A 26,689-nucleotide genomic window follows, 5' to 3' on the forward strand; every position below is an offset into this window, starting at 1 on the left:
AGATGATTGGAAAGTTGCAATATGTTGTTCACAGCAGGCCAGATATAGCACATGCAGTAGGTATTGTTGCAAGATTTTCTGCAGATCCTAAGGAAACACACATGACGGCAATCAAAAGAATTTTCAGATACTTAAAAGGCACTGAAGATTATGGCTTAGTATATCAGAAAGGAAATGAGTTTGATTTTAAAGTTTATATTGATGTTGATTGGGCAAGCAACATTGATGACAAGAAAAGCACAAGTGGAGGAGCTTTCTTTTTAGGAGAAAGACTAGTGAGTTGGCTTAGCAAGAAACAAGGATGTGTTTCTCAGTCAACAACAGAAGCTGAATATGTTGCTACAGCACTGAACTGCACCAATATAGCATGGATCAAACAACTGTTGGAAGGTATAAATGAGCAAGTTATCAAGCCAGTAACTATATTCTGTGATAACACTAGTGCCATTAACATTTCAAAAAATCTTGTTATGCACTCTAAGACAAAGCACATATCTATCAAATATCATTATCTTAGAGAAGAAGTTCAATAGAAGAAAGTGGTGTTGGAATATATTATCACAAAGGAGCAAATAGCAGATATATTCACCAAGCCACTACCAAAGGATGCTTTTGAATATCTCAGAAGTCAGTTAGGGGTCCTACCCCTATCTTCCATTCACTGATCGAGATCGGTGAAAGCATCAATTCGATGACTCTACATAATATCTTTTAGGAGTCGATGCTAACTTACACACTTTAGGAGGTTTTCTAAAGGTGTGTAGGAAACAATAAACTGGTAACAGGAATTGAAGACAAATGCTCTGACCGAGACTCAATTGATAGACAACAGCAGGAAATAACTTCTTACAGGAACAAATTATGTTTTAGTTCTTTTCTTTTTGGAATTGTTGTCAAAGGGGGAGAATACCTATGAAAGAGGGAAGAAGGAGAATACATAAGAAGAGCAGACTATAGATTGGAAAGAAGACTCAAAAAATAGGAGAAGTCTAATGTATGGGGGAGAGCATTTCAGAATTTCAGAATCACAGCAATCTGATTCTATTAAGGTCAAGGTCAAATCAATTGGTTTTGCCATCAATGCCAAAGGGGGAGATTGTTGGCATTATAACAAACAAGAAGAAGGTTGGCATTCCATTTACAATGAGAAATTGTTGGCATTTCAATAAGGATATTGAGAAGGTTGTTGATGACTATGGATATAACTGATTAAGGATGATTACTGTCTTAATATTATTATTTTGTCATTGGTGTCAAGAATTGATTTTCTAATTCAGTATGATGTTGCCATATCTTAAGAAGTATGATATGAAGATTATAAAGAAGTTGGTAAAAGACATAGGAAAGAATATGATGAATAAAGGGATGAATAAGGTATTCAATGGGCAACTACTACCGAGTCAGACAATGATGAGATCATGATGTTTTAGAATGTTTTAACATCATACATATGTTGTAAATGTAAAGGTTAATACTATACTATGTTATCAGGCAAAGAACCTAGTCGATAAACCCCAAGGAACCTAGTCGGTAAACCCTAAGGTTATCGCTATCAGTTAATAAAGGCAGAATGTCTACCGAGTGAAGTTTAGTATTCACCGAGTTACAACCAAGCTATAATAGAATGCATTAAATGTACACATGTGATATTTAATGAAGGAAGCTGATGAGCTGGAGTGAATTATATGATTGGTAAGCCGTGTATGAAGATTGTTAAAAAAATCTATGGTAAAGAAAGATCGACAGGAAGATCTACAGCTTAGATTGAACAACAATACCCTAACACAAGTTCCAAGGTGAAAATGCAAGTTCCAAGGTGGGGTAAAACATTTCCAGATCAAAGAATACATTGAACCTAGAGAAGATTGAAGATTTGATGGCTATGATTGATCATGAGAAATGTGATCAATGAGATTAAGCGGTTAGAAGATTGTTTATAAATAGGAAACTATTGATAAACAATGTATGCGAGCAAGTGTATGCACAGGTATGCTACATAGTGATTACCGAGCACAGAAGCTTGAAGACCTATTTTGATAACAGAGTATAGAGCCTAGTAGAGGGACAAGATAAGTCCTATGAATTGATTGTATTGAACAAATAAGAATCTGCTTTAGCATTTTTAGATGTGAAGTTGCAGACATATCTTTATTATTGTTATTTTGAGAAGTAGTAGAAAATCTCTTAACCGAGTGGACTTAATAGTCTTATTTGTAAAATCCTCTAGCAAGGTGACATTCTGATTGAGTGTTTGAATTCCTTTGACAAGGTCACTTCTAACAAAGTGAAGATCCTAACAAATCTGAGGGAAATCCCTTAATCGGGTCACATCTAGCAATGTGTTTGTAATATTTAATAGGATTTGCTTTTAACCAAGCATACTCTAGAAGAGTATATTTCTTATAGGGTCCGAAATCCCATAGTGGTTTTTCGCTATTTGGGTTTCCACGTTAAATCTGGTGTTATGAGGTTTATATTGTTTGTATGTTTGACAGTTTTGAGTATATGACTGATATATATGTTACCGAGGTTGAATCTGATGTTTTTATGGATGATTAAGTTTGTATGATTCACCCCCCCCCCCCTCTCATCTTGTTGGCTATTGGAGGTGTAATTACATCAAGTATCAGAACTATCACAATCCTCTCTTTTGGTCTGGCAAGAATCACATATCTTTGCACTTAGATACACACACAGCATTTGCCAACAACCTGAACAAGAAACACAACATCGACCTTATAGAACACAGATAGGTCGGTAGCATAAACCCTATGTTGGTATTTTGGTATGGTTTTGTCATTGATGTCAACACCTGCTAAATACACCTACTTTGGAGATACAGCAACATTCACCAGCAAACAGTTACTGATATATGGTTAACCAGCAGGATATAATGTTCACCGGTACCTGCATTGACATGGAAGACACTTGGTAATGTCGAAGACATCATGTGGACACTTTACTTTGAATTAATAACCATTGGTATATTCTCATTTGCATATTTGCTTTTACTGGCAAATAGGTCTAGGTTATCTAGGGTTACACCAGCAGGTTTATCTTTTCCAGATCAGCATGGCACGCTATGGAGATGATTTATTATTGTTGTAAATGCATTAAGACGACATGTTAAATCGGTTATTGCATCGGATATTGAATTGTTTGTAAAATGTTTTTATTGTAATATCTTGTAGAGCCGACCTACTAAAATTGGTCTTAGGGTATGGTATAAATGTAAGATCTTATTTGTAAGATCAAGTGTGGAATGCGAAAAAGATCTAAGGAAAGGTATATGCAAGATCAAGCAAGGATATACACAAAGACATCATTTGAAGGTGAAGTTAGGTTGTTGTAGAAGCATATCAACATTACAACAGTACTGAATCTAGCATATGAAGATGCTATTTTGTGCAGTACATTCTCATTAGATTTAACCATCCAACTGTAGTCAGTGTGACTCCCATTTGTGATTGAGCAGTGAGCTCTAGGCTGTTGGCCTTTCTGCATGTGCAGACCCCTCTTTGTACACTTACTATCTACAGTAGTATCATCTGATTGTGGGTAAGGTTTCCCACTGTGGTTTTTCCCCTTACAAGGTTTCCACATACAAATATTGGTGTCATGTGTTGTGGATGACTTTGTGCTTATGTTTCATGCATTAATTCTTACCGATACAACAATTTTCTGTTAACATTGTCCACCGGCATACTTAACTAATTTACCGGTATTAAGCATTAAGTTGGTTAATAAGTTTTTGGTTTGAATTTATTAGACAACTGATTCACCCCCCCCCCCTCTCAGTTGTCTCTGGGACCTACAATTCGTATCAGAGCCTAGTCCTCTTTTTGCAGAAGTTTAACAACTTGAGGAGATCCAATGTCTACTAATTATTTCAGAAAGGATAGTCCTAAACTTGATGGAACCAACTATGGGATATGGAAAATAAGAATGGAGACACATCTGAATTGCATTGGTAAAGACATCTGGGAAGTTACTAAGAATGGTTATACTGCTGCTGTAGCTGGTCAGACTACTCCCATTACTTTAGCCAAAGATGAAGAAAATGATTGCAAAGCAAGAGAAGCACTTTTGAGTGCATTATCAGATCAACAAATCATGGGATTATCAGGTAGATCCACTGCAAAAGCTATTTGGGATCATTTGGAAACACTAAATGAAGGGGATTCCACAGTCAAAATTGCAAAACTTGAAAGCTTCCGAGTCAGGTATGAACATCTGAAAATGGAAGAAGATGAAAGGATTTCTTCTTTTATGGAAAGAGTAAATGAAATTGTTTTGGGTATCAAATGTTGTGGAGGAACCTTGAGTGAAGATGAGATTGTTTCAAAAATCTTAAGAGGTTTACCACCGGCATACAAAATGAAGGTTACTACTATAAATGAGTTGAGAACAATGCCTAATACATCAGTAACTAGGGATACATTGATTGGAAAACTCTCAGCTTTTGAAATTGAGGAATTTGGTCCTGTTGCTACTATAAAAATTGATTTGGCCTTCAAAGCATCAACATCATCTGCTCCATCCTTCGACAAATCAGACTGGAGAGCCTTTTATGCAAGAGAACTTGAAGAAACCAGGAAGGAGAATGAAGAGCTTGAAGAACTTGAAGCACTATTTGCAAGAAAAATGCCAAAAGGTCCAATTGGAAGTAAGTATGAAGGTAAAGCACCCTTTAAATGTTTCAACTGCAATAAGATTGGTCATATGGCTTCAAGATGCCCTGATAGACATGCTAGACTAAGAGAAGAAGCTAGAAGGACATACAAACCTAATCCTGAATATCAGAGATACAGATTTAAGAAAAACAAAGATAAATCTTGTTACATTGCTAATGAAGGTGTGACTGATGATTCTGATGAGGATCCAGTAGACAATGGATGGGTCTTTATTGCTATAATAGAAGACCAACTGGTACCTATTGCTCAACCAGTAGAACAAGCCCTAGCAGCTAAAGTTGAATCCAAGGATGAATGGATTATTGACTCAGGATGCTCACATCACATGACTGGAGACAAAGGTAAATTCTTGAACTTTCAAGAATACAATGGAGGTTTAGTAAGATTCGGAGATGACAAAGCCTGTTCGATCAAAGGTAAGGGTTCAATATCTCTTGATGGTAAACATAACACTGACAATGTCTACTATTTTGAAGGATTAAAACACAATCTTTTAAGTGTTGGTCAATTAGTTGAGAAAGGTTTTCAGTTACAATTTTAAAATGGAAAATGCAAAATCATGAATAGAACTGGTTTGGAAATTGCAACCGGTAATCAGACTAGAGGTAATATCTTTCATTTGAATAACAGTGAAAAGGCATTCTTAATTGCACATATAGATGAAAGTTGGCTATGGCATAAAATACTATGTCATGTAAATTTTGATTGCATGATAAAAATCAGTACTTCTAAGGCAGTTAGAGATCTACCTAAAATTGTGAAACCTCAGAATACAATTTGCAAGGAATGTCAATTTGGAAAACAACTTAGAGCTAGTTTCAAAAGTATTCCAGAAAAATCCAATAATGCTCTTGATTTAATTCACACTGATTTATGTGGTCCAGCTAGAACTAAAAGCTTACAAGGTGATAGATATTTCATGCTAATTATTGATAATTATTCTAGAATGTGTTGGGTTACTTTTCTCAGAGAAAAATCAGAATCACTTGAGAAGTTCAAGCTATTCAAAGCAATGGTTGAAAATGAAACCGGTAAGAAAATTAAATGTTTAAGATCAGATCGAGGAGGAGAATTCACATCTAGAGATTTTAATACATTCTATGAAGTAAATGGAATCAAAAGATAGTTATCAGCACCTCGGACACCACAATAGAATGGAGTTGTTGAAAGGAAAAATAAAACTATTTTGGATGCAGCAAGAAGTATGTTATCTGAAGCAAATCTACCACATGTGTACTGGAGAGAGGTAGTAAGCACTGCTATCTATACATTCAACAAAGTTCACATCAAAGGTGAAACTGGTAAGACCCCTCATGAACTATGGTTTGGTAATACCTTTACTCTTAAGTATTTCAGAATTTTTGGAAGTAAATGTTATATTAGAAGAGATGAGTATATTGGCAAGTTTGAACCTAGAAGTGATGAAGGAATATTTCTTGGTTATTCATCTAAGAGTAAAGCTTATAGATGTTTTAATAAAAGATTACAGAAAATTGTTGAAAGTACAAATGTAAAGATTGATAAACAATTCAGAGGAACCTCAAGGTATATAGACTCTAAACCAGTAACAAAAATTATGACAAATGAACCAACAATAAATCCACCGGTACAGAATGATGATCCAGTTACTCCGGTATCATCAGAGGATTCCACAGTAATTGAAGAACAACAATAGACTAAGACACCCCAGTATGTAAGACTGAATCATTCTGAAGATCAGATAATTGGAAGCAAATTTAAAGGAGTCATGACAAGAGGAAGATTGGTGAATGAAGAGGTATGTCTTATTTCTCAAATTGAACCATTATCTATCAATGAGGCATGTGAAGATAAATTTTGGATTAAAGCTATGGAAGAAGAATTAGGACAAATTGACAAAAATAATACTTGGACATTAGTTCCCCGACCTGAAAATAAAAATGTAATTAGAACCAAATGGGTATTTAGAAACAAACTCAATGAAGATGGTAAGGTTGTCAAAAATAAAGCAAGACTAGTGTGTAAGGGATATTCTCAGAAAGAAGGAGTTGATTACAATGAAACCTTTGTACTGGTAGCCAGAATTGGGGTAGTTGGATTATTCTTGGCCTTTGCAGCTCACAAGGATTACAAAGTTTATCAAATGGATATTAAATGTGCATTCTTGAATGGAGATCTTGAAGAGGAAGTCTATATTGAACAACCTAATGGATTTTCCTTGACAGATGACAATGATATGGTTTGCAGATTAAGAAAAGCTTTGTATGGATTAAAACAAGCTCCAAGAGCTTGGTATGCAAGACTGGATAAGTATCTTTTAAAGATTGGTTTTACTAAAGGAAATGCAGATAGCAATTTATACTACAAAGTAACTAATGATGACATCTTGATTATGGAAGTATTTGTTGATGATATAATCTTTGGAGGAGAAGATGGATTATGCAAAGAATTTTCTCTTAAAATGCAGCATGAATTTGAAATGTCTATGATTGGAGAAATAAAATTCTTTTTAGGATTGCAGATTTTACAGATTGATAAAGGCATATTTTTGAGTCAATCTAAGTACTTGAAAGAACTAATTAAGAAATTTGGGATGGAGAACTCTAAACTGGTAAGCACACCTATGACTACAAATGACAAATTATCTCAAAGGGATGAATCTACACCTATTAATCCAACTAGATACAAATCTATGATAGGAGGATTACTGTATTTGACACAAACCAGACCTGATATTATGAATGTAGTATGTATAGTTTCTAGATTTCAGAGTAATCCTAGGGAAAATCATGAATTAGCAGTAAAAAGGATTTTCTGGTACTTACAAGGCACAACAAATCTTGGATTATGGTATCCTAAAGATGAAAATTTTGATCTATATGCATACACAGATGCAAATTGGGCAGGAGATGTGGATGATAGAAAAAGCACCACTAGAGGAGCATTCTTTCTTGGAAAGAGATTAGTTTCTTCGTTAAGTAAGAAACAGAGTTGTACATATTTATCAATAGCAGAATCAGAATTAGTTGCAGCAGCAACAAACTACACACAGGTACTTTGGCTTAAGCAAATGTTGAAAGACATAAAGGTAAAATGCAAGGAACCTATTACTATATATTGTGATAACACTGCAGCAATTGATATATCTAAGAATTCAGCATTACATTCTAAAACAAAACATGTTTCTATCAAACTGAATTTTATAAGGGAAAAAGTTGAAGAAAAAGAGATAAAACTGGTTTATGTGAATACTAAAGAATAGCTTGCAGATATTTTCACAAAACCTTTGCCTAAGGAAACTTTTGAGTATCTCGGAGATTAGCTCAGAGTCTTACCTCCACCGGTAGAGACTTAGACAGTTGATGATTGTCATCAACCGGCAGAAATAAATGGACAAATCTTTTATTCCGGTATTTGATGAGGAAGCTACCTCCCAGGGGGAGTAGTTGGTATATTGACTTGGTTGGTATTTTGTATGAACTTGACCTTTTGTGACTTTTGCATTTGATGTCAAAGGGGGAGAGATATATGGAAAAACATTAGGGAGAGATGTATGAAAAAATGCATTATCTTTTTGAGGAGAGATTGGTATAAACACATATTACTCCCAGGGGGAGAATTGGTTTTTGTACTTGGCAATTTTGTTTTGGCACTTTGATGGTTTTTCCATCTTGTGTTGCCATCAATGCCAAAGGGGGAGATTGTTGGTATTTTGGTATGGTTTTGTCATTGATGTCAACACCTGCTAAATACACCTACTTTGGAGATCCAACAACATTCACTGGCAAACAGTAAACTGTGCAAACAGTTACCGGTATATGGTTAACCGGTAGGATACAATGTTCACCGGTACCTGCATTGACATGGAAGATACTTGGTAATGTCGAAGACATCATGTGGACACTTTACTTTGAAGTAATAATCATTGGTATATTCTCATTTGCATATTTGTTTTTACCGACAAATAGGTCCAGGTTATCTAGGGCTACACCGGCAGGTTTATCTTTTCTAGATCAGCATGGCACGCTATGGAGATGATTTATTATTGTTGTAAATGCATTAAGCCGACATGTTCAATCGGTTATTGCATCAGATATTGTATTGTTTGTAAAATGTTTTTATTGTAATATCTTGTAGAGCCGACCTACTAAAATTGGTCTTAGGGTATGGTATAAATGTAAGATCTTATTTGTAAGATCAAGTGTGGAATGCGAAAAAGATCTAAGGAAAGGTATATGCAAGATCAAGCAGGGATATACATGAAGACATCATTTGAAGGTGAAGTTAGGTTTTTGTAGAAGCATATCAGCATTACACCGGTACTGAATCCAACATATGAAGATGCTATTTTGTGCAATACATTCTCATTGGATTTAACCATCCAACTGTAGTCAGTGTGACTCCCATTTGTGATTGAGTAGTGAGCTCTAGGTTGTTGGCCTTTCTGCATGTGCAGACCCCTCTTTGTACACTTACTATCTACAGTAGTATCATCTGATTGTGGGTAAGGTTTCCCACCATGGTTTTTCCCCTTACAGGGTTTCCACATACAAATATTGGCGTCATGTGTTGTGGATGACTCTGTGCTTATGTTTCATGCATTAATTCTTATCGGTACAGCAATTTTCTGTTAACATTGTCCACCAGCATACTTAACTAATTTACCAATATTAAGCATTAAGTTGGTTAATAATTTTTTGGTTTGAATTTATTAGACAACTGATTCACCCCTCCCTCTCAGTTGTCTCTGGGACCTACACCCTAAACCCTAAACACTTAGGTTGAGCAATTGATCGGTTCAATCCTAACCATTGAGCACTTTGCATTTGAATACAACGGTCTTGAGCAGATCTCAAGACATTCTCCATTTTTCATTCTTCACCGCTTTATGGAGGCGATAACCCATCATGCGTTCTCCACCATTTGCAAAGACTTCACACTTTCCTGAGGTAGATAGGATGAATCTCCTTCATGCAAGATCCTTCACGTGCACGAGGCTGACATGGCAACATGATCTGATCTCCATTACAATGCTAACTCATCACACAACGTCATTGGTTGAATCACACGGGCTTGGAACACTTCAACCGGAAACCCTGAAGCTAATACTACGAACCGGTAGTCCTACCACATTCCATGTACTGGTTCTCATTCCAACATATCAGTTTTGGTTCACAACATCATGTACTGGTTCTCATTCCAACATATCAGTTTTGGTTCACAACATCATACCGATTCACTTATTGCACATATACTAGTTTACACCACCATACCGGTTCTTCTTTGCCAGTTGCTTAACTTCAATATACCGGTTCACTTCTCAGCATATTGACATCAATGACAACATACAATATCATCATGTCATCATACTCTTGCACATATGCCAACAAAATCGCCCCTGAAGATCAAGAAAAGGTAGCATTCACCTATGCATGGGGTACTTATTGCTGGAAGGTTATGCCATTTGGGCTTAACAATGTAGGAGCAACTTATAATAGGGCTATGATGACAATTTTCCATGATATGATGCATACATTTATGAAGATTATGTAGATGATATACTTGCAAAATCTCATACAAGACAAGAACATTTGAACAGCTTAACCAAGATTTTTGATAGGCTAGAAAGATATCAGTTGAGATTAAATCCAAAGAAATGTGCATTTGGAGTAACCTCCGAAAAACTTCTTGGGTACATTATATCAGCCCATGGAATTTAAGTAGATCCTGAAAAGGTAAAAGCCATCATGGAGATGGAGTCACCAAGGAACATAAGTCAATTGCAATCTTTACAAGGAAGATTGCAATTAATCAGAAGATTTGTCTCTTAATTAGTAGATAGATGTCATCCATTCACTCATCTTTTACATAAGAATGTTCCATTCAAATGGGATCAGAAATATGAAGAATCTTTTATGTAAATCATAGAATATCTCATGAATCCTCCAGTACTGGTATCACCAATCAAAGAGAAACCATTGTAGCTCTATATCTCGGTGACAAATGTATCATTAGGCGCTCTACTAGGTCAACATGATGAAGAAGGAAAAGAAAGAGTAGTATATTACATCAATAGAACACTTGTCAGCTATGAACTGAATTATACATCAATAGAGAAGACATGTCTAGTAGTTGCATTTGCTACTCAGAAGCTGTGACATTATATACTGACTCATTCTGTGAAGCTAATAGCAAAGATAGATCCACTAAAGTATTTGCTGGACAAGTCAACTTTGATAGCCAGATTAGCCAAATGGGTTTTGATACTGAGTGAATTTGATATAGAGTATGTTGATAAAAAAGCTATCCAAGGACAGGTCATTGCCGATCAATTAGTTGAATCTCCTTTACAAAATAACATACCATTGCACATTTATATTTCCTGATGCAGACATTCTGACAGTAAGTACAAAATTTTTGGAATTGTACTTTGATGGTTCTTATACACAATATGGATCAAGCGCAAGAATTTTATTCATCACACCTCAGGGACATACAATTCCAAAATCATATAGACTGCGGTTTCCATGCACAAACAATACTGCAAAATATGAAGCATTGACTATTGGGCTCAAAATGGCTATTGAATGGAACATCAAGAAATTACATGTTTATGGTGATTCACAGCTTATCATCAACCAAATAAATGATGATTATCAAACTAAGGATGACAAGATTATGCCCTACAAACAGCTTGTAGAAGAGTTTAAAGAACACTTTGCAAAATGTCATACCCAAAATTTAGGGCAAGAGCGGGATAATTTTTTTTTGTAAAACACCAACTTAATAACATTAAAATTGCCATCACTGAAATGCACTAACATAATTTGTCTTAACTAGGTTTAGAGTTAACTTTATCTACTAACTCAAGTTTTCAAAAATAATTTAAAATTTAAAATTAAAAGCAGAATACTAAATGAATAGTTTTATTGTCTCCTCGATTCTAATCAGTCAACTAATTTTGTCAATTAATTGACGCAGATAAAATTAATCTCCAATAGCCATTAATTGATTTTAGAAACTAATTAAAATAGTCCTGGCATATAGTTATAATTTTTCTAAAATGCATTTTAATTCATAATTAAAATGTGCTTAAATTAAATTAACTAAGGTTCAATTAAGTCCATGACGAAAATCGTCCTATAAGGTTTAATCCCAAAAACCTATATCCAAGTATAATAATTAAATCTCAACCTCATTTTTTTTTTTTTTAAAAAATACCCTTAAGTTGATTAAAAATCAATATTTGTCCACTTGATTATATAAACTCATATAAAATTTACAAACAATAAATAAAATGTTTAAATCTAAAATTTGCCTTATTCTTTTATATTCACAACCTTTCTATATATATTTTCATATATATATATAAATATTTATATTTATATATCTATATATATATATATATATATATATATATTTAGCTATATATTTAAATATTATAACAATTTCCCTAAATTTATAAAAACAAAACCATGCAAACCCTAACTAGGTATTTGTCTTATAAAATACCCCATATTTAATAATTTATTTATTCTTTATACTACCCTAGCCCTACCCAGGCTAGGGTTTTATATTTTTTTTTGTTTATGGTGTTATGCAGGGGGGTGAACTGATCTCTGGGTGGAGCGGTGGCCATGTCTTATGGCGGGGGCGGAGGTTGCGATGGCGGCGGCTGGGCGGCGCCACTCACTATGGGTTTCCACAGTGATCGGTGACCACTATGGTCACCCATAGTGGCGGCTCTCGGGCCATCCACTGTGGATGCTCACAATGGCAGCGACCACTATGGTCGCCCATAGTGGTGGCCCTCAGGCCATCCACTGTGGATGCTCACAGTGGCAGCGACCACTATGGTCGCCCAAAGTGGTGGCCCTCAGGCCATCCACAGTGGCGTCAGCCAAGGCCATCCACTATGCAATCCATAGTATTCGGCCCTGCTGACCACCTCCATCTCCTCCCTCATCTCCATCCCCTCCAGCCTCCTGAGCATCTCTAAGCTCTCATCTTCGTCTCTGTCTCCTGATAACTAGATCATCTGAATCATCATCCTCATCTCCTGAGCTAGGAGGAGGATCTGCTAGATCAGTAATACGAGGAAACGGGTGTGCCAATATGTACTGAGCATAATCTGCAGTAACCCCAGGATCAAGATTGTGCAATCTCATATCATAAGCTACCCTAGGAGTAGTCAGAAACTCTGCACGTGCTAACTCAAATGACAAAGAAGGTCCCCAATATTGCCTATCTTTTTACCATCATGCATATATCATGACACCAATAGGCATAGGTTGAATGATACCAAACTATCTCAAAATGCGACTAATCAACTGTCTCCCAACAATGAATGGAGTCTGGGCAATGAGATATCTACTCTGCATAATAAATTGTAATGTTTGTGCATCATCCATCCATGGCTCACAATCAATATAAGGTCTCCAAATAACACTATCTAGTGAATCAAGAACCCAACGCCAATACTCCATCTTACCCAGCTTATGTTGAGTAAGGATACCTGCATAAAGATAAACATATGGTTGCCTCTCACCATGAACTCTATGATAAATAGTCTGAGCAATAGCAATGTGTTTCCAACACCAGATCTGCAAAAGTGTGCATCTTGTCGACAGACTAGCACCATCATTGAAAATAACTTGATGAAGATCATGATACAAATGAGCAAGCATACATACACCCCACACATATCGAGTCTGATTTTGCATCATGCTCTGAAGAATCTCACCCCAACCAATAGAAAAACCTCGAGATCTCCTATCTGGACAGATGAATCCCCCAATCAAACCTACAAGAATCATAAAGAGATTCTTGTAATACATAATCCTATCCTCCCATCGGATCTCTCCTCTCGAAATGCTCTCATCACCAAATACAGCTTTGCACACCTCTGTCCCTCCACGATCCTAAAAATTGTATTGAACTAACTCACCTATCACTGGGATGTGGAGAATCCTGTAGACATCCTCAAGCATCACACTAATCTCAGTCATGGGCAGGTAGAAAGTGTTATGCTCTCTATGCCATCTCTCGGCTAATGCTGTCAATAATCCCCTATTATGGGTAATATCGGGCATGTATAACAAGTGGTGTAATCTATAGGCATCTATATGTCTCACCTCTACCTGTGAAATCTCTAACACTAAGTGTCACATCGCTGGGAATTTCTCCCAACACTGGAGAACATCAAGTTTCTCCTATTTACCAAGATAATTTGATCATCAATCATGTATCTATCAAATCAAAGAGTTCGCTAATCTCTAACAACAACAATTGATAAATATTTTCAATTGAAGCAAATCAGGCTATCAAATCAATTTAAACCTATCAATCATGGTTTTCTAACAATCATTGAGTTCAATCAAACTTTGTTATGCTCTTCATCAGAAACTAAATCGGTTTCTTAGAGCTACTCTATCCAATCAAATCAAATTGATCAATCAATTATCCTATCAATCAACATTATCAAATCAAACAATCAAGTACCTATTCATCACAATTGCGCATCAAAATGCCTAAATCTAATCATCAAAGTGGATTTTTTTACTATGAAATACATCAAACACATTCATCAGAAGCAAAAGTGCTAATCCTTTTAACAAAGGTGTTATTCTATTGAACGTAGGCGCTAAATCATACATATGCGTGAACCTTTTTAACAAAAGCACTAAACCTTCGAGCATATGTGTGAAACAAAGAAAAGCGTTGTTTTAAGAATCAAACGCACAAACACTAAAAGCAAAAGCGTTGACCAAGCAAAAGCGCTAACTTACATCACACATGCGCTAACAAAATGAGCACATGCTCTAAACTTATCATATGTGCTAACTTTAAATGCAAAGTGCTAAAATAGAAAACAAAAACGCTAAACATAATTCTGAAAATTGAAAAATTCAAAAATAGCCAAAAACTCACTAAATAAATATGAAAACGCAAACGAAAAGGTGCAAAATGTTAGAGCTAATATACATACCGGATACCCATACTCAGGAGGTCATTGATACCATCGAACGTGCTCAAATTGATGGCTCTCCAACGGGATCACCATTTTGCCACCTCACCAAGACAATTTATTCACAAAGCTGACAAGGATGCAAATGAAAATAAAATTAACTTTGGTTAATTTTATATTTCCTATTTGGCGGGGTAATTAATGTTTTACAATGGGGCAATTATAATTATTTTTCATAAATAAATTTAATTGATGGACCTTTTCAATTATCGTGAGATCAATCGCTTATCAAAATTATTCAACAAATTCATGATCAATCTCCCAAGGGGGCACACAATCAGGATTTTTATCTCTATCAGGCACATTATCGAGACTTGATTTAATATTTGAAACAATGTTGTCTTGACATCATTTCAAAGAGGGGTAAAATGTATACACATAAAAATTGGCTATGAGCAATTAAATAAATATTTAATAATTATTTAATAATTATTCTTCTATTAAATAATTAATTTGAAAAGATTAATTTATTTAATTCATTTCATGTCTTTCTATTAATTAATTTAATTGAAATATTTTATTAATTAATTCATCTATCATATTCCTCTAATTAATTAAAAATCCAATATTTAATTATTCTTCTAATCAGTTAATTAAATATCTAATATTTAATTATTTCTTCCAATCATTTGAATATCTAATATCTAATGATTATTCTTCTATCCTATAGTCTCAAATATTAAATGATTTCCTAAATTATTTAATTTCATTTCCAACTCACCTTCCATCTCCACTTCAACTTTTCTTTGCCAACTCATTCATCATGTTGCTAAATTAATTCAGCAAAAATAAAATAAATAAAACATTTATTAGTCACTTATCTTCAACCTCCAAATTTAATAAAATATTGTGTACGTACACATATTTCATAACCTTCTTCTATATTCTCTCCAACATCCCTACATCTTAGGAAGGACTTGAGTCCACTTGTCCTCTCATGCCTAAATTTTCTCCAACCATCCCTATATTCCCTCAATCAGCAACCCAGTCAAGGTGAGATAAGTGACACTTGTCTTCTCCTTCCCCCTTTCTCTCAACCTTCACCTTTGCTCACAACCATCCAAATCTGCAGATCTGGTCATGACCGTTGATCTGGGCCACATCATCTTATCCTCTCAAGGTCTATAAAATTAGGAGTTAGAGTTGAGAGAGAGTTAGTCTTCAAGTAGTTTTTCAAAGCTAATCATTTGTGAAAACTTATGCATCCGTGAGTTTTAATCTTGAAGAAAATAGCATTATCATTTAGCATAGTCATTTAGCATTGCATATCATAGCATCAGTTAACTATCAATTATCAGTCCATTCTTCATATGTCATCTTGGAAGCTATCAATGCTTGTCTGAGAGCACACCATCTACAACCAGGAACAATGGAGTTAGGACACAATGAGACTTAAATCATGAAGGTAATAATACGATTTTTATTTTATATGTATTTCATGTAGTTTCATTGGTTGAGTTTGGATTTCTTGTAGCATTTCCTTTGTATTTTGTGAAACTAACATGTTGCAGGTAGTATTTTGATGATGAAATTCAAGTCGAAACAATTACCAAATGAGGTTCCAACACCGAAATTGGGGGTGGAGACATTCTGAACATTTGAATCTTCCTTCTTAACCCACATCTTTGTATGCTACTCTCTAACCTCTTAAACCTTCTCTTTTCCCTTCTCATCTAAATTGTTCTTGTCTACAAAACATTCTTTCTTGCATTCTTGCTTCTGCAATATCTTGTAATGTGACTAGATTTGTTGCATGCATGACAAACAACATTTCCCTACTTAGGCCTGAAGTTCATCTGATTTGGTCTCATCCTTCATTGGTTAGAAATGTGTCCAAACATTCCACAAGCATAGCATCTCTTATTTTGGAAATTATTCATCATTGTTTTGCACATGTTTGACTTATGACCAAAGTTTTTGCATATGGAACATTTACCGACAAAGGTAGGACAATTATTCATCACATTATTCATCATCCTATTTCTACATTAACTTGCCATATGACCGAATTTTCCACAAACAAAATATTTACCATTGAATTTATAGGCATTAGGCTATCTTACTATAGGTTTCTTGTTCTTCTTATGATTGCTTTGTCTAGAACCAGAAGATTCTCCTTTCTCATATCCAAGTCCTTGTATGTATTTTCCATGTCTTTGACTTTATAGTATCTCATCTACCCTGGCTAAGCTAGCTTTGAATTTCTCTTTGTATTCATTAGCAGTAGAAATATCATCCTTTGGAATTAAGATCTACCTTTCAAGTTCTTTTCCATCATTCTTGCATTGCACCAATTCAAGTTTCAACTTATCATTCTCATAGTTCAATCTGCAACATTCATCAGATCTATCCTTCAATAAATTAGTCAGATTTTATTCATTCTTCTTTTGGTCTCCAATTTCATTTGTTAGCTCATCACAACAAATTGCATCTTATAAAGGGGAAAAAATGAACCTCTTCAGCAAGTGGATAACAACCTCTCAGAGATTTACTAATTGACCTCTCCACTCAAGATGCAATATGTCTCTATATGTCCTTTGATAGCTCTCTACACAAGGACACATGCATGAATTATGGACAACAACGTGATGTGCTAGCGTCCTGTATGGATAGAATGCAAAGTTCACACAGAAGGGTACAATGTAATATATATGTATTCTATATTAATCTAAATGCGATAAATATATATAAAAGAAGGTAAAATAATTATATAAATGGAATGAAAGCCACAAAGGAAAGGAAGAAGATAATATCACAACCGGTCCATGATATGAAGCCTCCAGCCAAGTAAATCTTCTCTAATACAACCTGCATACAAGCCAAAAAGGAAAAATGTTTGGGGCTACTTGGGGACTTGCCTCAGTCAAATACCTGTTTTGGTTTTTCCACCTCCACAGAAAGCCAAGTAGATTGATAGAATAAAAGATAAATGCAAGACAAGATAAATGATAGATGATAGAAGAGGGATGTGATAAATCCCAAGATGCTCACATAAAAAATGGATAGACTAATAGAAAGATATTACCAAAGGGGATTGAGAAAGCCAAGAGAGTTGCAAAAGATTATTGTGAGAGCTTGAGAGTGTTTTAGCAAACTAGAAAATGTTGTAGCAAGAGCAAGAACAAGAAAAAGTTGTGAGAGCCAAGAGAGAGACCAAGAGAGTGTAAGAGAGTCTAAGAGAGGTTATATAACCAAGAAATCCTGAATGAAGAGAAAATATAGATTTAAAAGAGAGAAGAGGAGGGAAAAGAAGAGGTTGGCGAGCCATTTCCATTGACATATGTAGGTGACAAGTGGAAAGGTGTGCTCGGGACCGACATTCAAACATTAAGATGTCGTGGGATGAATGTGGCATGCAGATGTCTGTGCGGTGTGCTAGTGTTCAAATGAATCACGCTCGAATGATAGGAGACAAGGGAGACACATGACTAACAAGACATACGCCACAAGGGAACTTCCAGAAAGGAGGATCTTGAGCATATTGAGACGGAAAAGGTTGATGCAAGGGTTGAAGTGAGACTACTCAGGTGCTAGGAGAATAGACACCAAAGTTGTTACAAAAGATGTAGGTTAAATTACAAAGGGGTATGCAATTTTTGACACTACACATCTCATTCTTTAGGGCTGCATTATCTCTAGCAATATTCTCACATTTGTCTATCTTGTCTTGTAGGGCTTGATTATCAATGCTTTGTTCTTCCTTATCCTTCATTTTATCCATCAGTTCCTTTCTCTTCTCTCTAGATGTACTCACTTGTTCTTTCAAAGATTTAGTGAAATCCTCAGTAGCATCTATACTTATTCTTAGACTACTCTTCTCTTTCATAGTTGCACCAAGATCTTCAAGTGCCACAGTAAGTTGCTTCTGCAAACCGAAGTCCACTGGTTCAATCTTTCGGATCTTCCTCAAGATATTAGGCTTCTTCCAAGGAACTAAAATTTGATAGAAATTGTCAGAATCAATGAGCACTATTAGGGGAAGGTGACTCAGTTTTCTACAATTTATAAATTTATTAAACTGATTTTTAAACCACCAGATGCATAAGAATGAAAGTAAAGTGCAGAAACATAAACCAATCAACCACAATACCATAACACTGGAATTTTTACCTGGAAACCCGGAAAGGAAAAAACCACAATGGGATTTGAACCCATAATATTATTATACTTTGATCAGGAGTATGATAATATTACAAGAAGGGGAATGCACTTGCATTCAAGCACACTGCCTAGAGATCACCACTCAATTACAAAAGGGCTACAACCCGGAGGAAGGCTGACTACCTCATAAATTATTACAATTGATTACAATAATAAATTAACTAAAAAAAAGTGTGTGCATATGCCAAATAGAAGCTCTAGTTAGGCTCAGTTTGACTTCTGCAACTATCCTGCTTGTCTGCTCTATTTTCCTGCACTGTCATACACCATAGCACCAAAATCTTCAATCACATTAACCAAACTTCACACATTTTCTCATACAGACTTCACACACTCATCATCATCCAAAATTATCAACAAAATTGATCTTATATGTCCACACTACCAAAATAGATCAATTCTCATGTTGGCTTCCAAAAACTGCATAACATGCAACATGAAACATGTAACCAACAAATCGGCTCAATCCACCCATAAATCCATATGCAGACATAAAAAAGATGATAACAAGATTCATAAATGTTGGTCCAATCTCCTCGAACATGAAACCAATCACCAAAATCAATCCAAAAATTTTACATCACACATTACACCAAAATAGCTTTGTTCTACCTGAATTACCAGATATCGAACCTACAATCTTGCTCATGAATTAACACCAAAAACTAGGATTACAAAGTAATTTGCCATGAACCTCAAATCATTTATCACTATAACCAAATTTTACAACCAAAATCAATATCTTTGCACTGAACTCATACTTTGATGGTTACTGTGTTCCATCTTCCAGACTTATGCCTCGTGAACAATATAACTTCTGGTAAATCAAATCTTTTGTACTAGATATAATTTCTAAACTAATTTGCCATCAATGACAACCCCTAAGCATCTCTCATGCATCAATATTCATTGGAACAATGTCTCTTGCCAATAAGACAACACACAAGAGGAGCGACATATAACATAGTAGATGGAGCTATCACAAGTTCCAAACAAGGACCATGCTCTAATGATAACTCACTTTGTCTGTTTTGATTAAGTAAAAGTGGGTTTTTGAAAGGAACCCGAACCTTTTACAAAGCAGGAGATATCAAAAGAACTAGAAAAAATTGTGCCTGATCACTTCAAAAACTAAAACAGATCCCAACTGAACAAAAAGGGATCACAACCCACATTACATAACATTACATAAAAATCCAGTAAAGGACAGTATTCAGAAAGCAAAATGACAGCAAAAAGATAGAAAACAAAACCACTGTCAAGACAGAGATAGAGACAACTATATACTTTTCATGATATCCTTAGCATGGACAACCATCTGCTTCATGTTGTCCACCGAAGTCTTTAACTCCTCCAGCTCACGACCTTTGATGTTGCCCTTGATCCTTGTATTGGCTTTGGTCCTCTTCTCATGACCTATTTTGTCCGGTTGTTCCTTGTCAACATCCTTCTCTGTGTTGTTCTCAAATCTATTGATCAAGATGTTCATGTTATCCACCGAAGCTTTGAGGATCTGGAAGTTTTGTTCTGCAATCCTCTTAATAGTGAGTTCCATCTTATCAATTCTGCTACCCAAGTTGTTCATAGTAGTTTTCATCCCTTTCACCTCCTTATTTTCTTCCATCTCTTGAACCTTTTTATCAGTGGCAATAATTTTACCCACCATGCTTTCAATGGCTTTCGCATTGTTAATTGCAACTGCCAATTCTTTAACATTTTTCGTCAGGGGTTTCTTGCCAACCGTTTCTCTTTTGACAGTCATCATATCTTTCTTCAAACTATCTATTTCCTTCACCATTGAACCAACAGTCTCACAGAAGCCCTTTATAGTCGCATTTTCACCACCACAATCACTAAGCTTACCACGTTTGTCCTCTTGATCCTCTTTCTACATACCTGGGGTGTTCAAACCCTCAATGTTATCCGTGACCAAATTCTCCTCCCCCTCCTTATCATGTCCCTCATCTTTCTTATTCTCCTTTGCCTCCTCTTCAGAATCAATCGGAATTTGGCTAATATCTTTATTGCTTTCCTTGCTGGTCTTTTTTGGCTAAGTCACTTTGTCTATTACTAGGAGCTAGGATTAATGATTTTGAAAATTGTTTAGATAAATAATTATCAACATCAACATATTCATATTCATCATCAGAAATATTATGATTAACATTTTCATCATTAACAATATTCTCATGTATTCCTTCATCTAGATTAACAAAAATGGGAGCTCTAATAGGAATGGAACTTGAACCTGATAGTTTTGATACTTAATACAAGTACAGATCCAATAGCCAACAAGATGAAAGGGGGGGGGTGAATCATACAAACTTAATCATCCATAAAGACATCAGATTCAACCGCGGTAACATATACTTCAGTAATATAACCAAACTATTAAACATGCAAATTCAAAAGCATATGAACAATATAAACCTCATAACACCAGATTTAACGTGGAAACCCAAATAGGGAAAAACCACTGTGAGATTTCGGACCCACTAAGAAATATACTCTTCTAGAGTATGCTCGGTTAAAAGCAAATCTTGTTAAAGATTACAAACACATTGCTAGATGTGACCCGGTTAAGGGATTTCCCTCAGATCTATTAGGATCTTCACTTTGTTAGAAGTGACCTTGTTAAAGGATTTCAAACATTGAATCAGAATGTCACCTTGCTAGAGGATTTACATATAAGACTATTAAGTCCACTTGGTTAAGAGATTTTCTGTCACTTTCACAAAATAACAATAATAAAAATCTATCTGCAACTTCACATCTAAAATGCTAAAGCAGATTCCTATTTGTTCAATACAATCTAGACATAGAACTAATCTTGTCTATCTGCTGGGCTTCTATACTCTGTTATTCTAACATGTCTTCAAGCTTCTATGCTCGGTAATCACTATGTAGCATCCCTGTGCATACACTTGCCCACATGCATTGTTTATCAACAGTTTCCTATTTATAAACAATTAGATAACTACTTAATCTCCTTGATTACATTTCCCATGATCAATCATAGCCATCAGATCTTCAATCTTGTCTAGGTTCAATGCATCTTTCAATCTGAAAATGTTTTACACCACGTTGGAACCTGCATAATAGTCTTGGAACTTGTGCCACGGTATTGTGGTTCAATCTGAGTTGTAGATCTTTATGCCAACTTTCCTTTGCCTTAGATTTGTTAACAAACTTCATCCACGGCTCACCAATCATTTAATCTGCTCCAGCTCATCAACTTCCTTCATTAAATACCACATGTAAACATTTAATGCATTCTGTTATAGCTTGGTTACAACTCAATAACAACTCGGTGAATACTAAACTTCACTCGGTAGGCATTCCGCCTTCATTAACTGATAGCGATAACCTTAGGGTTTACCGACTAGGTTCCTTAGGGTTTACTGACTAGGTTCCTTAGGGTTTACCGACTAGGTTCTTTGCTTGATAACATAGTATAGTATTAACCTTTACAATTTACAACATATGTATGATGTTAAAACAATCTAAAACATCATGATCTCATCATTGTCTAACTCGGTAGTAGTTGCCCATTGAATACCTTATTCTTCCCCTTATTCATCATATCCTTTCCTGTGTCTTTCACTGACATCTTTATAATCTTCATATCATACTTCTCAAGATATGGCAACATCATACTGAATTAGAAAATCAATTTCTTGACATCAATGACAAAATAATAATATCAAGACAGTAAACATCGTTAATCAATTATATCCATAATCATCAACAACTTTCTCAATATCTTTAAGAAATGCCAACAATCTTTCATTGTCTGTTATAATGCAATATTGCCAACAATCTCCCCCTTTGGCATTAATGGCAAAACCAATTGATTTGACCTTAAAAGATTTAGATTACTGTGATTTTGAAATGTTGAAATGCTCTCCCCCATACATTAGACTTCTCCTGATTTCTTCAGTCTTCTTTCCAATCTGTAGTCTGCTCATTTTTCTCTTAGTCTTCTCCCCTAATAGGTCTGATAGGTCTTCTCCCCCTTTGACAACAATGCCAAAAAGTAAAGAACTAAAATATAATTACTTGCTGTAAGAACTTATTTCTTGCTGTTGTGTATCAACTGAGTCTCAGGCAGAGCATTTGTCTTCAATTCCTGTTCCCTGTAATAATTCTTGTACACCTTTAGAAAACATCCTAAAGTGTATAAATCAGCATCAACTCCCAAAAGATATTCATTAGAGTCATCGGATTGATGCTTTCACCGAACTCGTTCAGTGAGTAGAAGATAGGGGTAGGACCCCTAACTTACTTCTGACATATTCAAAAGTGTCCTTTGGTAGTGGCTTGGTGAAGATATCTTCTATTTTCTCCTTTGTGCTAACATACTCCAACACCACTTTCTTCTCTTGAGCTTCTTCTCTAAGTTAATGATATTTAATAGAGATGTGCTTTGTCTTAGAGTACATAACAGGATTCTTTGAAATATTAATGGCACTAGTATTGTCACAGAATATAGTTACTGGCTCGGTAACTTTCTCATTTATACCTTCCAACAGTTGTTTGATCCATGCAATGTTGGTACAATTCAGTGCTGCAGCAACGTATTCAGCTTCTATTGTTGACTGTGAAACATATCCTTGTTTCTTGCTAAGCCAACTCACTAGTCTTTCTCCTAAAAAGAAAGGTCCTCCACTTGTGCTTTTTCTGTCATCAATGTTGCCTGCCCAATCAACATCAGTATAAAATTTTAAATCAAAATCATTTCTTTTCTGATATACTAAGCCATAATCCTTTGTGCCTTTCAAGTATCTAAAAATTCTTTTGATTGTTGTCATGTGTGTTTCCTTAGGATTTGCAGAGAATCTTGCAACTATACCTACTGCATGTGCTATGTATGGTCTGCTGTGAACAACATATTGTAGTTTTCCAATCATGGATCGGTAGAGTGTCTCATCAACAGATGCAGATTCATCATTTTTTGATAATTTATAGTTGGTAGTCATAGGAGTACTTACTGGTTTTGAATCATCCATTCCAAATTTCTTCAAGATTTCCTTTATGTACTTGGATTGAGTAATGAAAATCTCATTTTTCATTTGCATTATTTGTAAACCTATAAAATACTTTATCTCATCGATTAATGACATCTCAAATTCTTTTCTCATTTCATTTCCAAAGTTCTTGCATAAAGAGTCATTTACACAAAATATAATATCATCAACAAATATGGCTGAGATCAGTATTCCATTTTTATCATTCCTCATGTACATGTTGTTGTTCTCACTTGTCCTTATAAAACCAATCTTAATCAAATAAGAGTGCAATCTTTCATACCATGCTCTTGGTGCTTGTTTCAAACCATATAAAGCTTTGTTCAATTTACATACCTGATCTTTATTATTGTCTTCAACAAATCCTTCAGGTTGTTCAATGAAAACTTCTTCTTCTAATATTCCATTCAGAAATGTAGATTTGACATCCATTTGATATACCTTGAAGTTCTTAAAAGCAGCATAGGCCAACAATGTTCTTACTCCTTCAAGTCTAGCAACAGGTGCAAAATTTTCACCATAATCAATTCCTTCTTCTTGAGCATAACCTTTGCAAACTAGTCTTGCTTTGTTTCGAATGACCTCCCCTTTTTCATTTACCTTGTTTATGAAAATCCACTTTGTACCGATTACATTTTTGTCCTTCGGTCTTGGGATTAGTGTCCATGTGTCATTCTTCTTGATTTGATCAATCTCTTCTGTCATAGCATTTACCCAATCTTCACTGTTAAATGCCTCTTTCACTATTCTCGATTCAAATTCAGATATCAAGCATGTGTTATGTCTCATATTGTTCCTTGTCATCACTGGATCATCCTTATCTCCTATAATCTAACTTGGTGCATGATGTCTTCTAACATACTTGGCTAATACAGGCTCGGTAGGCTCTGTATGATCTTCTTCATCACTCGGTAACTGGATGATTTCTTCATTTTCTTCAACAGTCCTCTTGGTAGGACTTCTCGGTTGCACATAGACAAATTCATCATAGTCTTCTGGTCCCTTAGAATTTCCTTCATCATTTATTTCTACAAATTCATCAATTTTCACATTTGCACTTTCTACTATTTTGTTAGATGATTTGATCAGACATTTAAATGCTTTACTTCTAGAAGAATAACCTAGAAATGTTCCTTCTTCACTTTTCTGATCAAACTTGCCATTTCTATCATCTTTATGAACATAGCATCTACTTCCAAAGATTTTAAAATAACTAACATTAGGCTACTTATCATACCAGATTTCATATGGTGTCTTCAAGGTACCTTTCCTCAATTGAACTCGGTTCAAGGTGTAAACAACTGTGCTTATTGCTTCTCTCCAAAATGTTTGTGGAACCTTCTTTTCAATCATCAGTGTTCTAGCACAATCCACAATAGATCTGTTTCTTCTCTCAGCTATTCCATTCTGTTGTGGAGTTCTCGGTGCAGAGACTTGTCTTTTAATACCATGATCATTGCAGAATAAGTTGAACTCATCAAATGTGAACTCTCCTCCTCTATCTAATCTAAGGCATTTCAGTTGTCTTCCTGTTTCATTTTCAACTCTTGCCTTGTACCATTTAAACATTTAAAAAGCTTCTGATTTTTCTTTTAAAAACATTACTGACATCATCCACAAATAGTCATCCACAAATAATATGAAATACTTATCACCATAATAACTTTGAACTTTCATAGGTCCACAAAGATCAATGTGCACTAGATCTAAAATTCCCTTAGAAGTGTAAGACTTACTTGTAAAGCTTGATCTTGTCATCTTACCCATCTGGCATCCTCGACACATAACATTCTCAGGTTTTTCAAGACTCGGTAGACCTCTTACTCTGTGCTTCTTACTTATTTTGATCAGATTATCAAAATTTACATGACAAAACCTTTTATGCCATAACCAGGTATCATCAATCTTTTCATGCAAACACTTATTCTGAGTTGAGTCAAGGTGAAATGTGTTACCTTTTGTTTGTGTCCCGGTAGTAGCTAACTTTCCATTCTTGTCATGAACTTTGACAATTCCTTTCTGAAATTATATTCGGTAACCTGTGTTGTTTAGCTATGCTACACTCAACAAATTGTATTGCAAACCTTCAACCCAATAAACATCATTGTATCTTGCAATGTCAATAAGTGTTATAGATCCTTTACCTCTTACCGGACATGGTGCATCATTACCAAATCTAACATAGCCTCCATCATAATCTTCTAACATAACAAACTTGTGTTTATCTCCTGTCATATGATGTGAGCATCCACTATCTATAATCCAAGAATCATTAGTGTTTATGTGAGATATTAGGGCTTTTTCTTCATACCTTTCTTCATCTGATCCATCCTTGATAGCCACATAAACTACTTCCTCTATATCAGTCTCATTTGATTTATCATCGTTAGATTCCTCATCAGCAATTAAGCATGTCTTTCTATCTCTTCTTCTGAAGTCTCGGTGTCCTCTGTAATGATTATCTTTCTATTTGTCATCTCAGTAATCTTTCTTTTCAGTAAAATATTTGTCAGGACAGTTAGAAGCCATATGTCCTATTTTATCACAATTGAAACATTTCAAAGGTAGTTTTCCTTTATACTTACCTTTGCCTCTTGGTAACCTCTTGGCTAATAGTGCTTCAAACTCGTCTTGCTTTCTGATTTCCTCATATAGTTTGTGTACTTCTTCCATGTTCTTCTAAAATCTTTCACTTGCTCCACTGTGATCTCCTTCAGAGTACTTAAACTTTCTTTCATTGTAATCATTAGATTCATCAAGATGAAAAGAACTAAATGCAGATTCAACTTTGTTTACCGAAG

Source organism: Cryptomeria japonica, chromosome 3 (genome assembly GCF_030272615.1).
Source record: "Cryptomeria japonica chromosome 3, Sugi_1.0, whole genome shotgun sequence".
Lineage (NCBI taxonomy): Eukaryota > Viridiplantae > Streptophyta > Pinopsida > Cupressales > Cupressaceae > Cryptomeria > Cryptomeria japonica.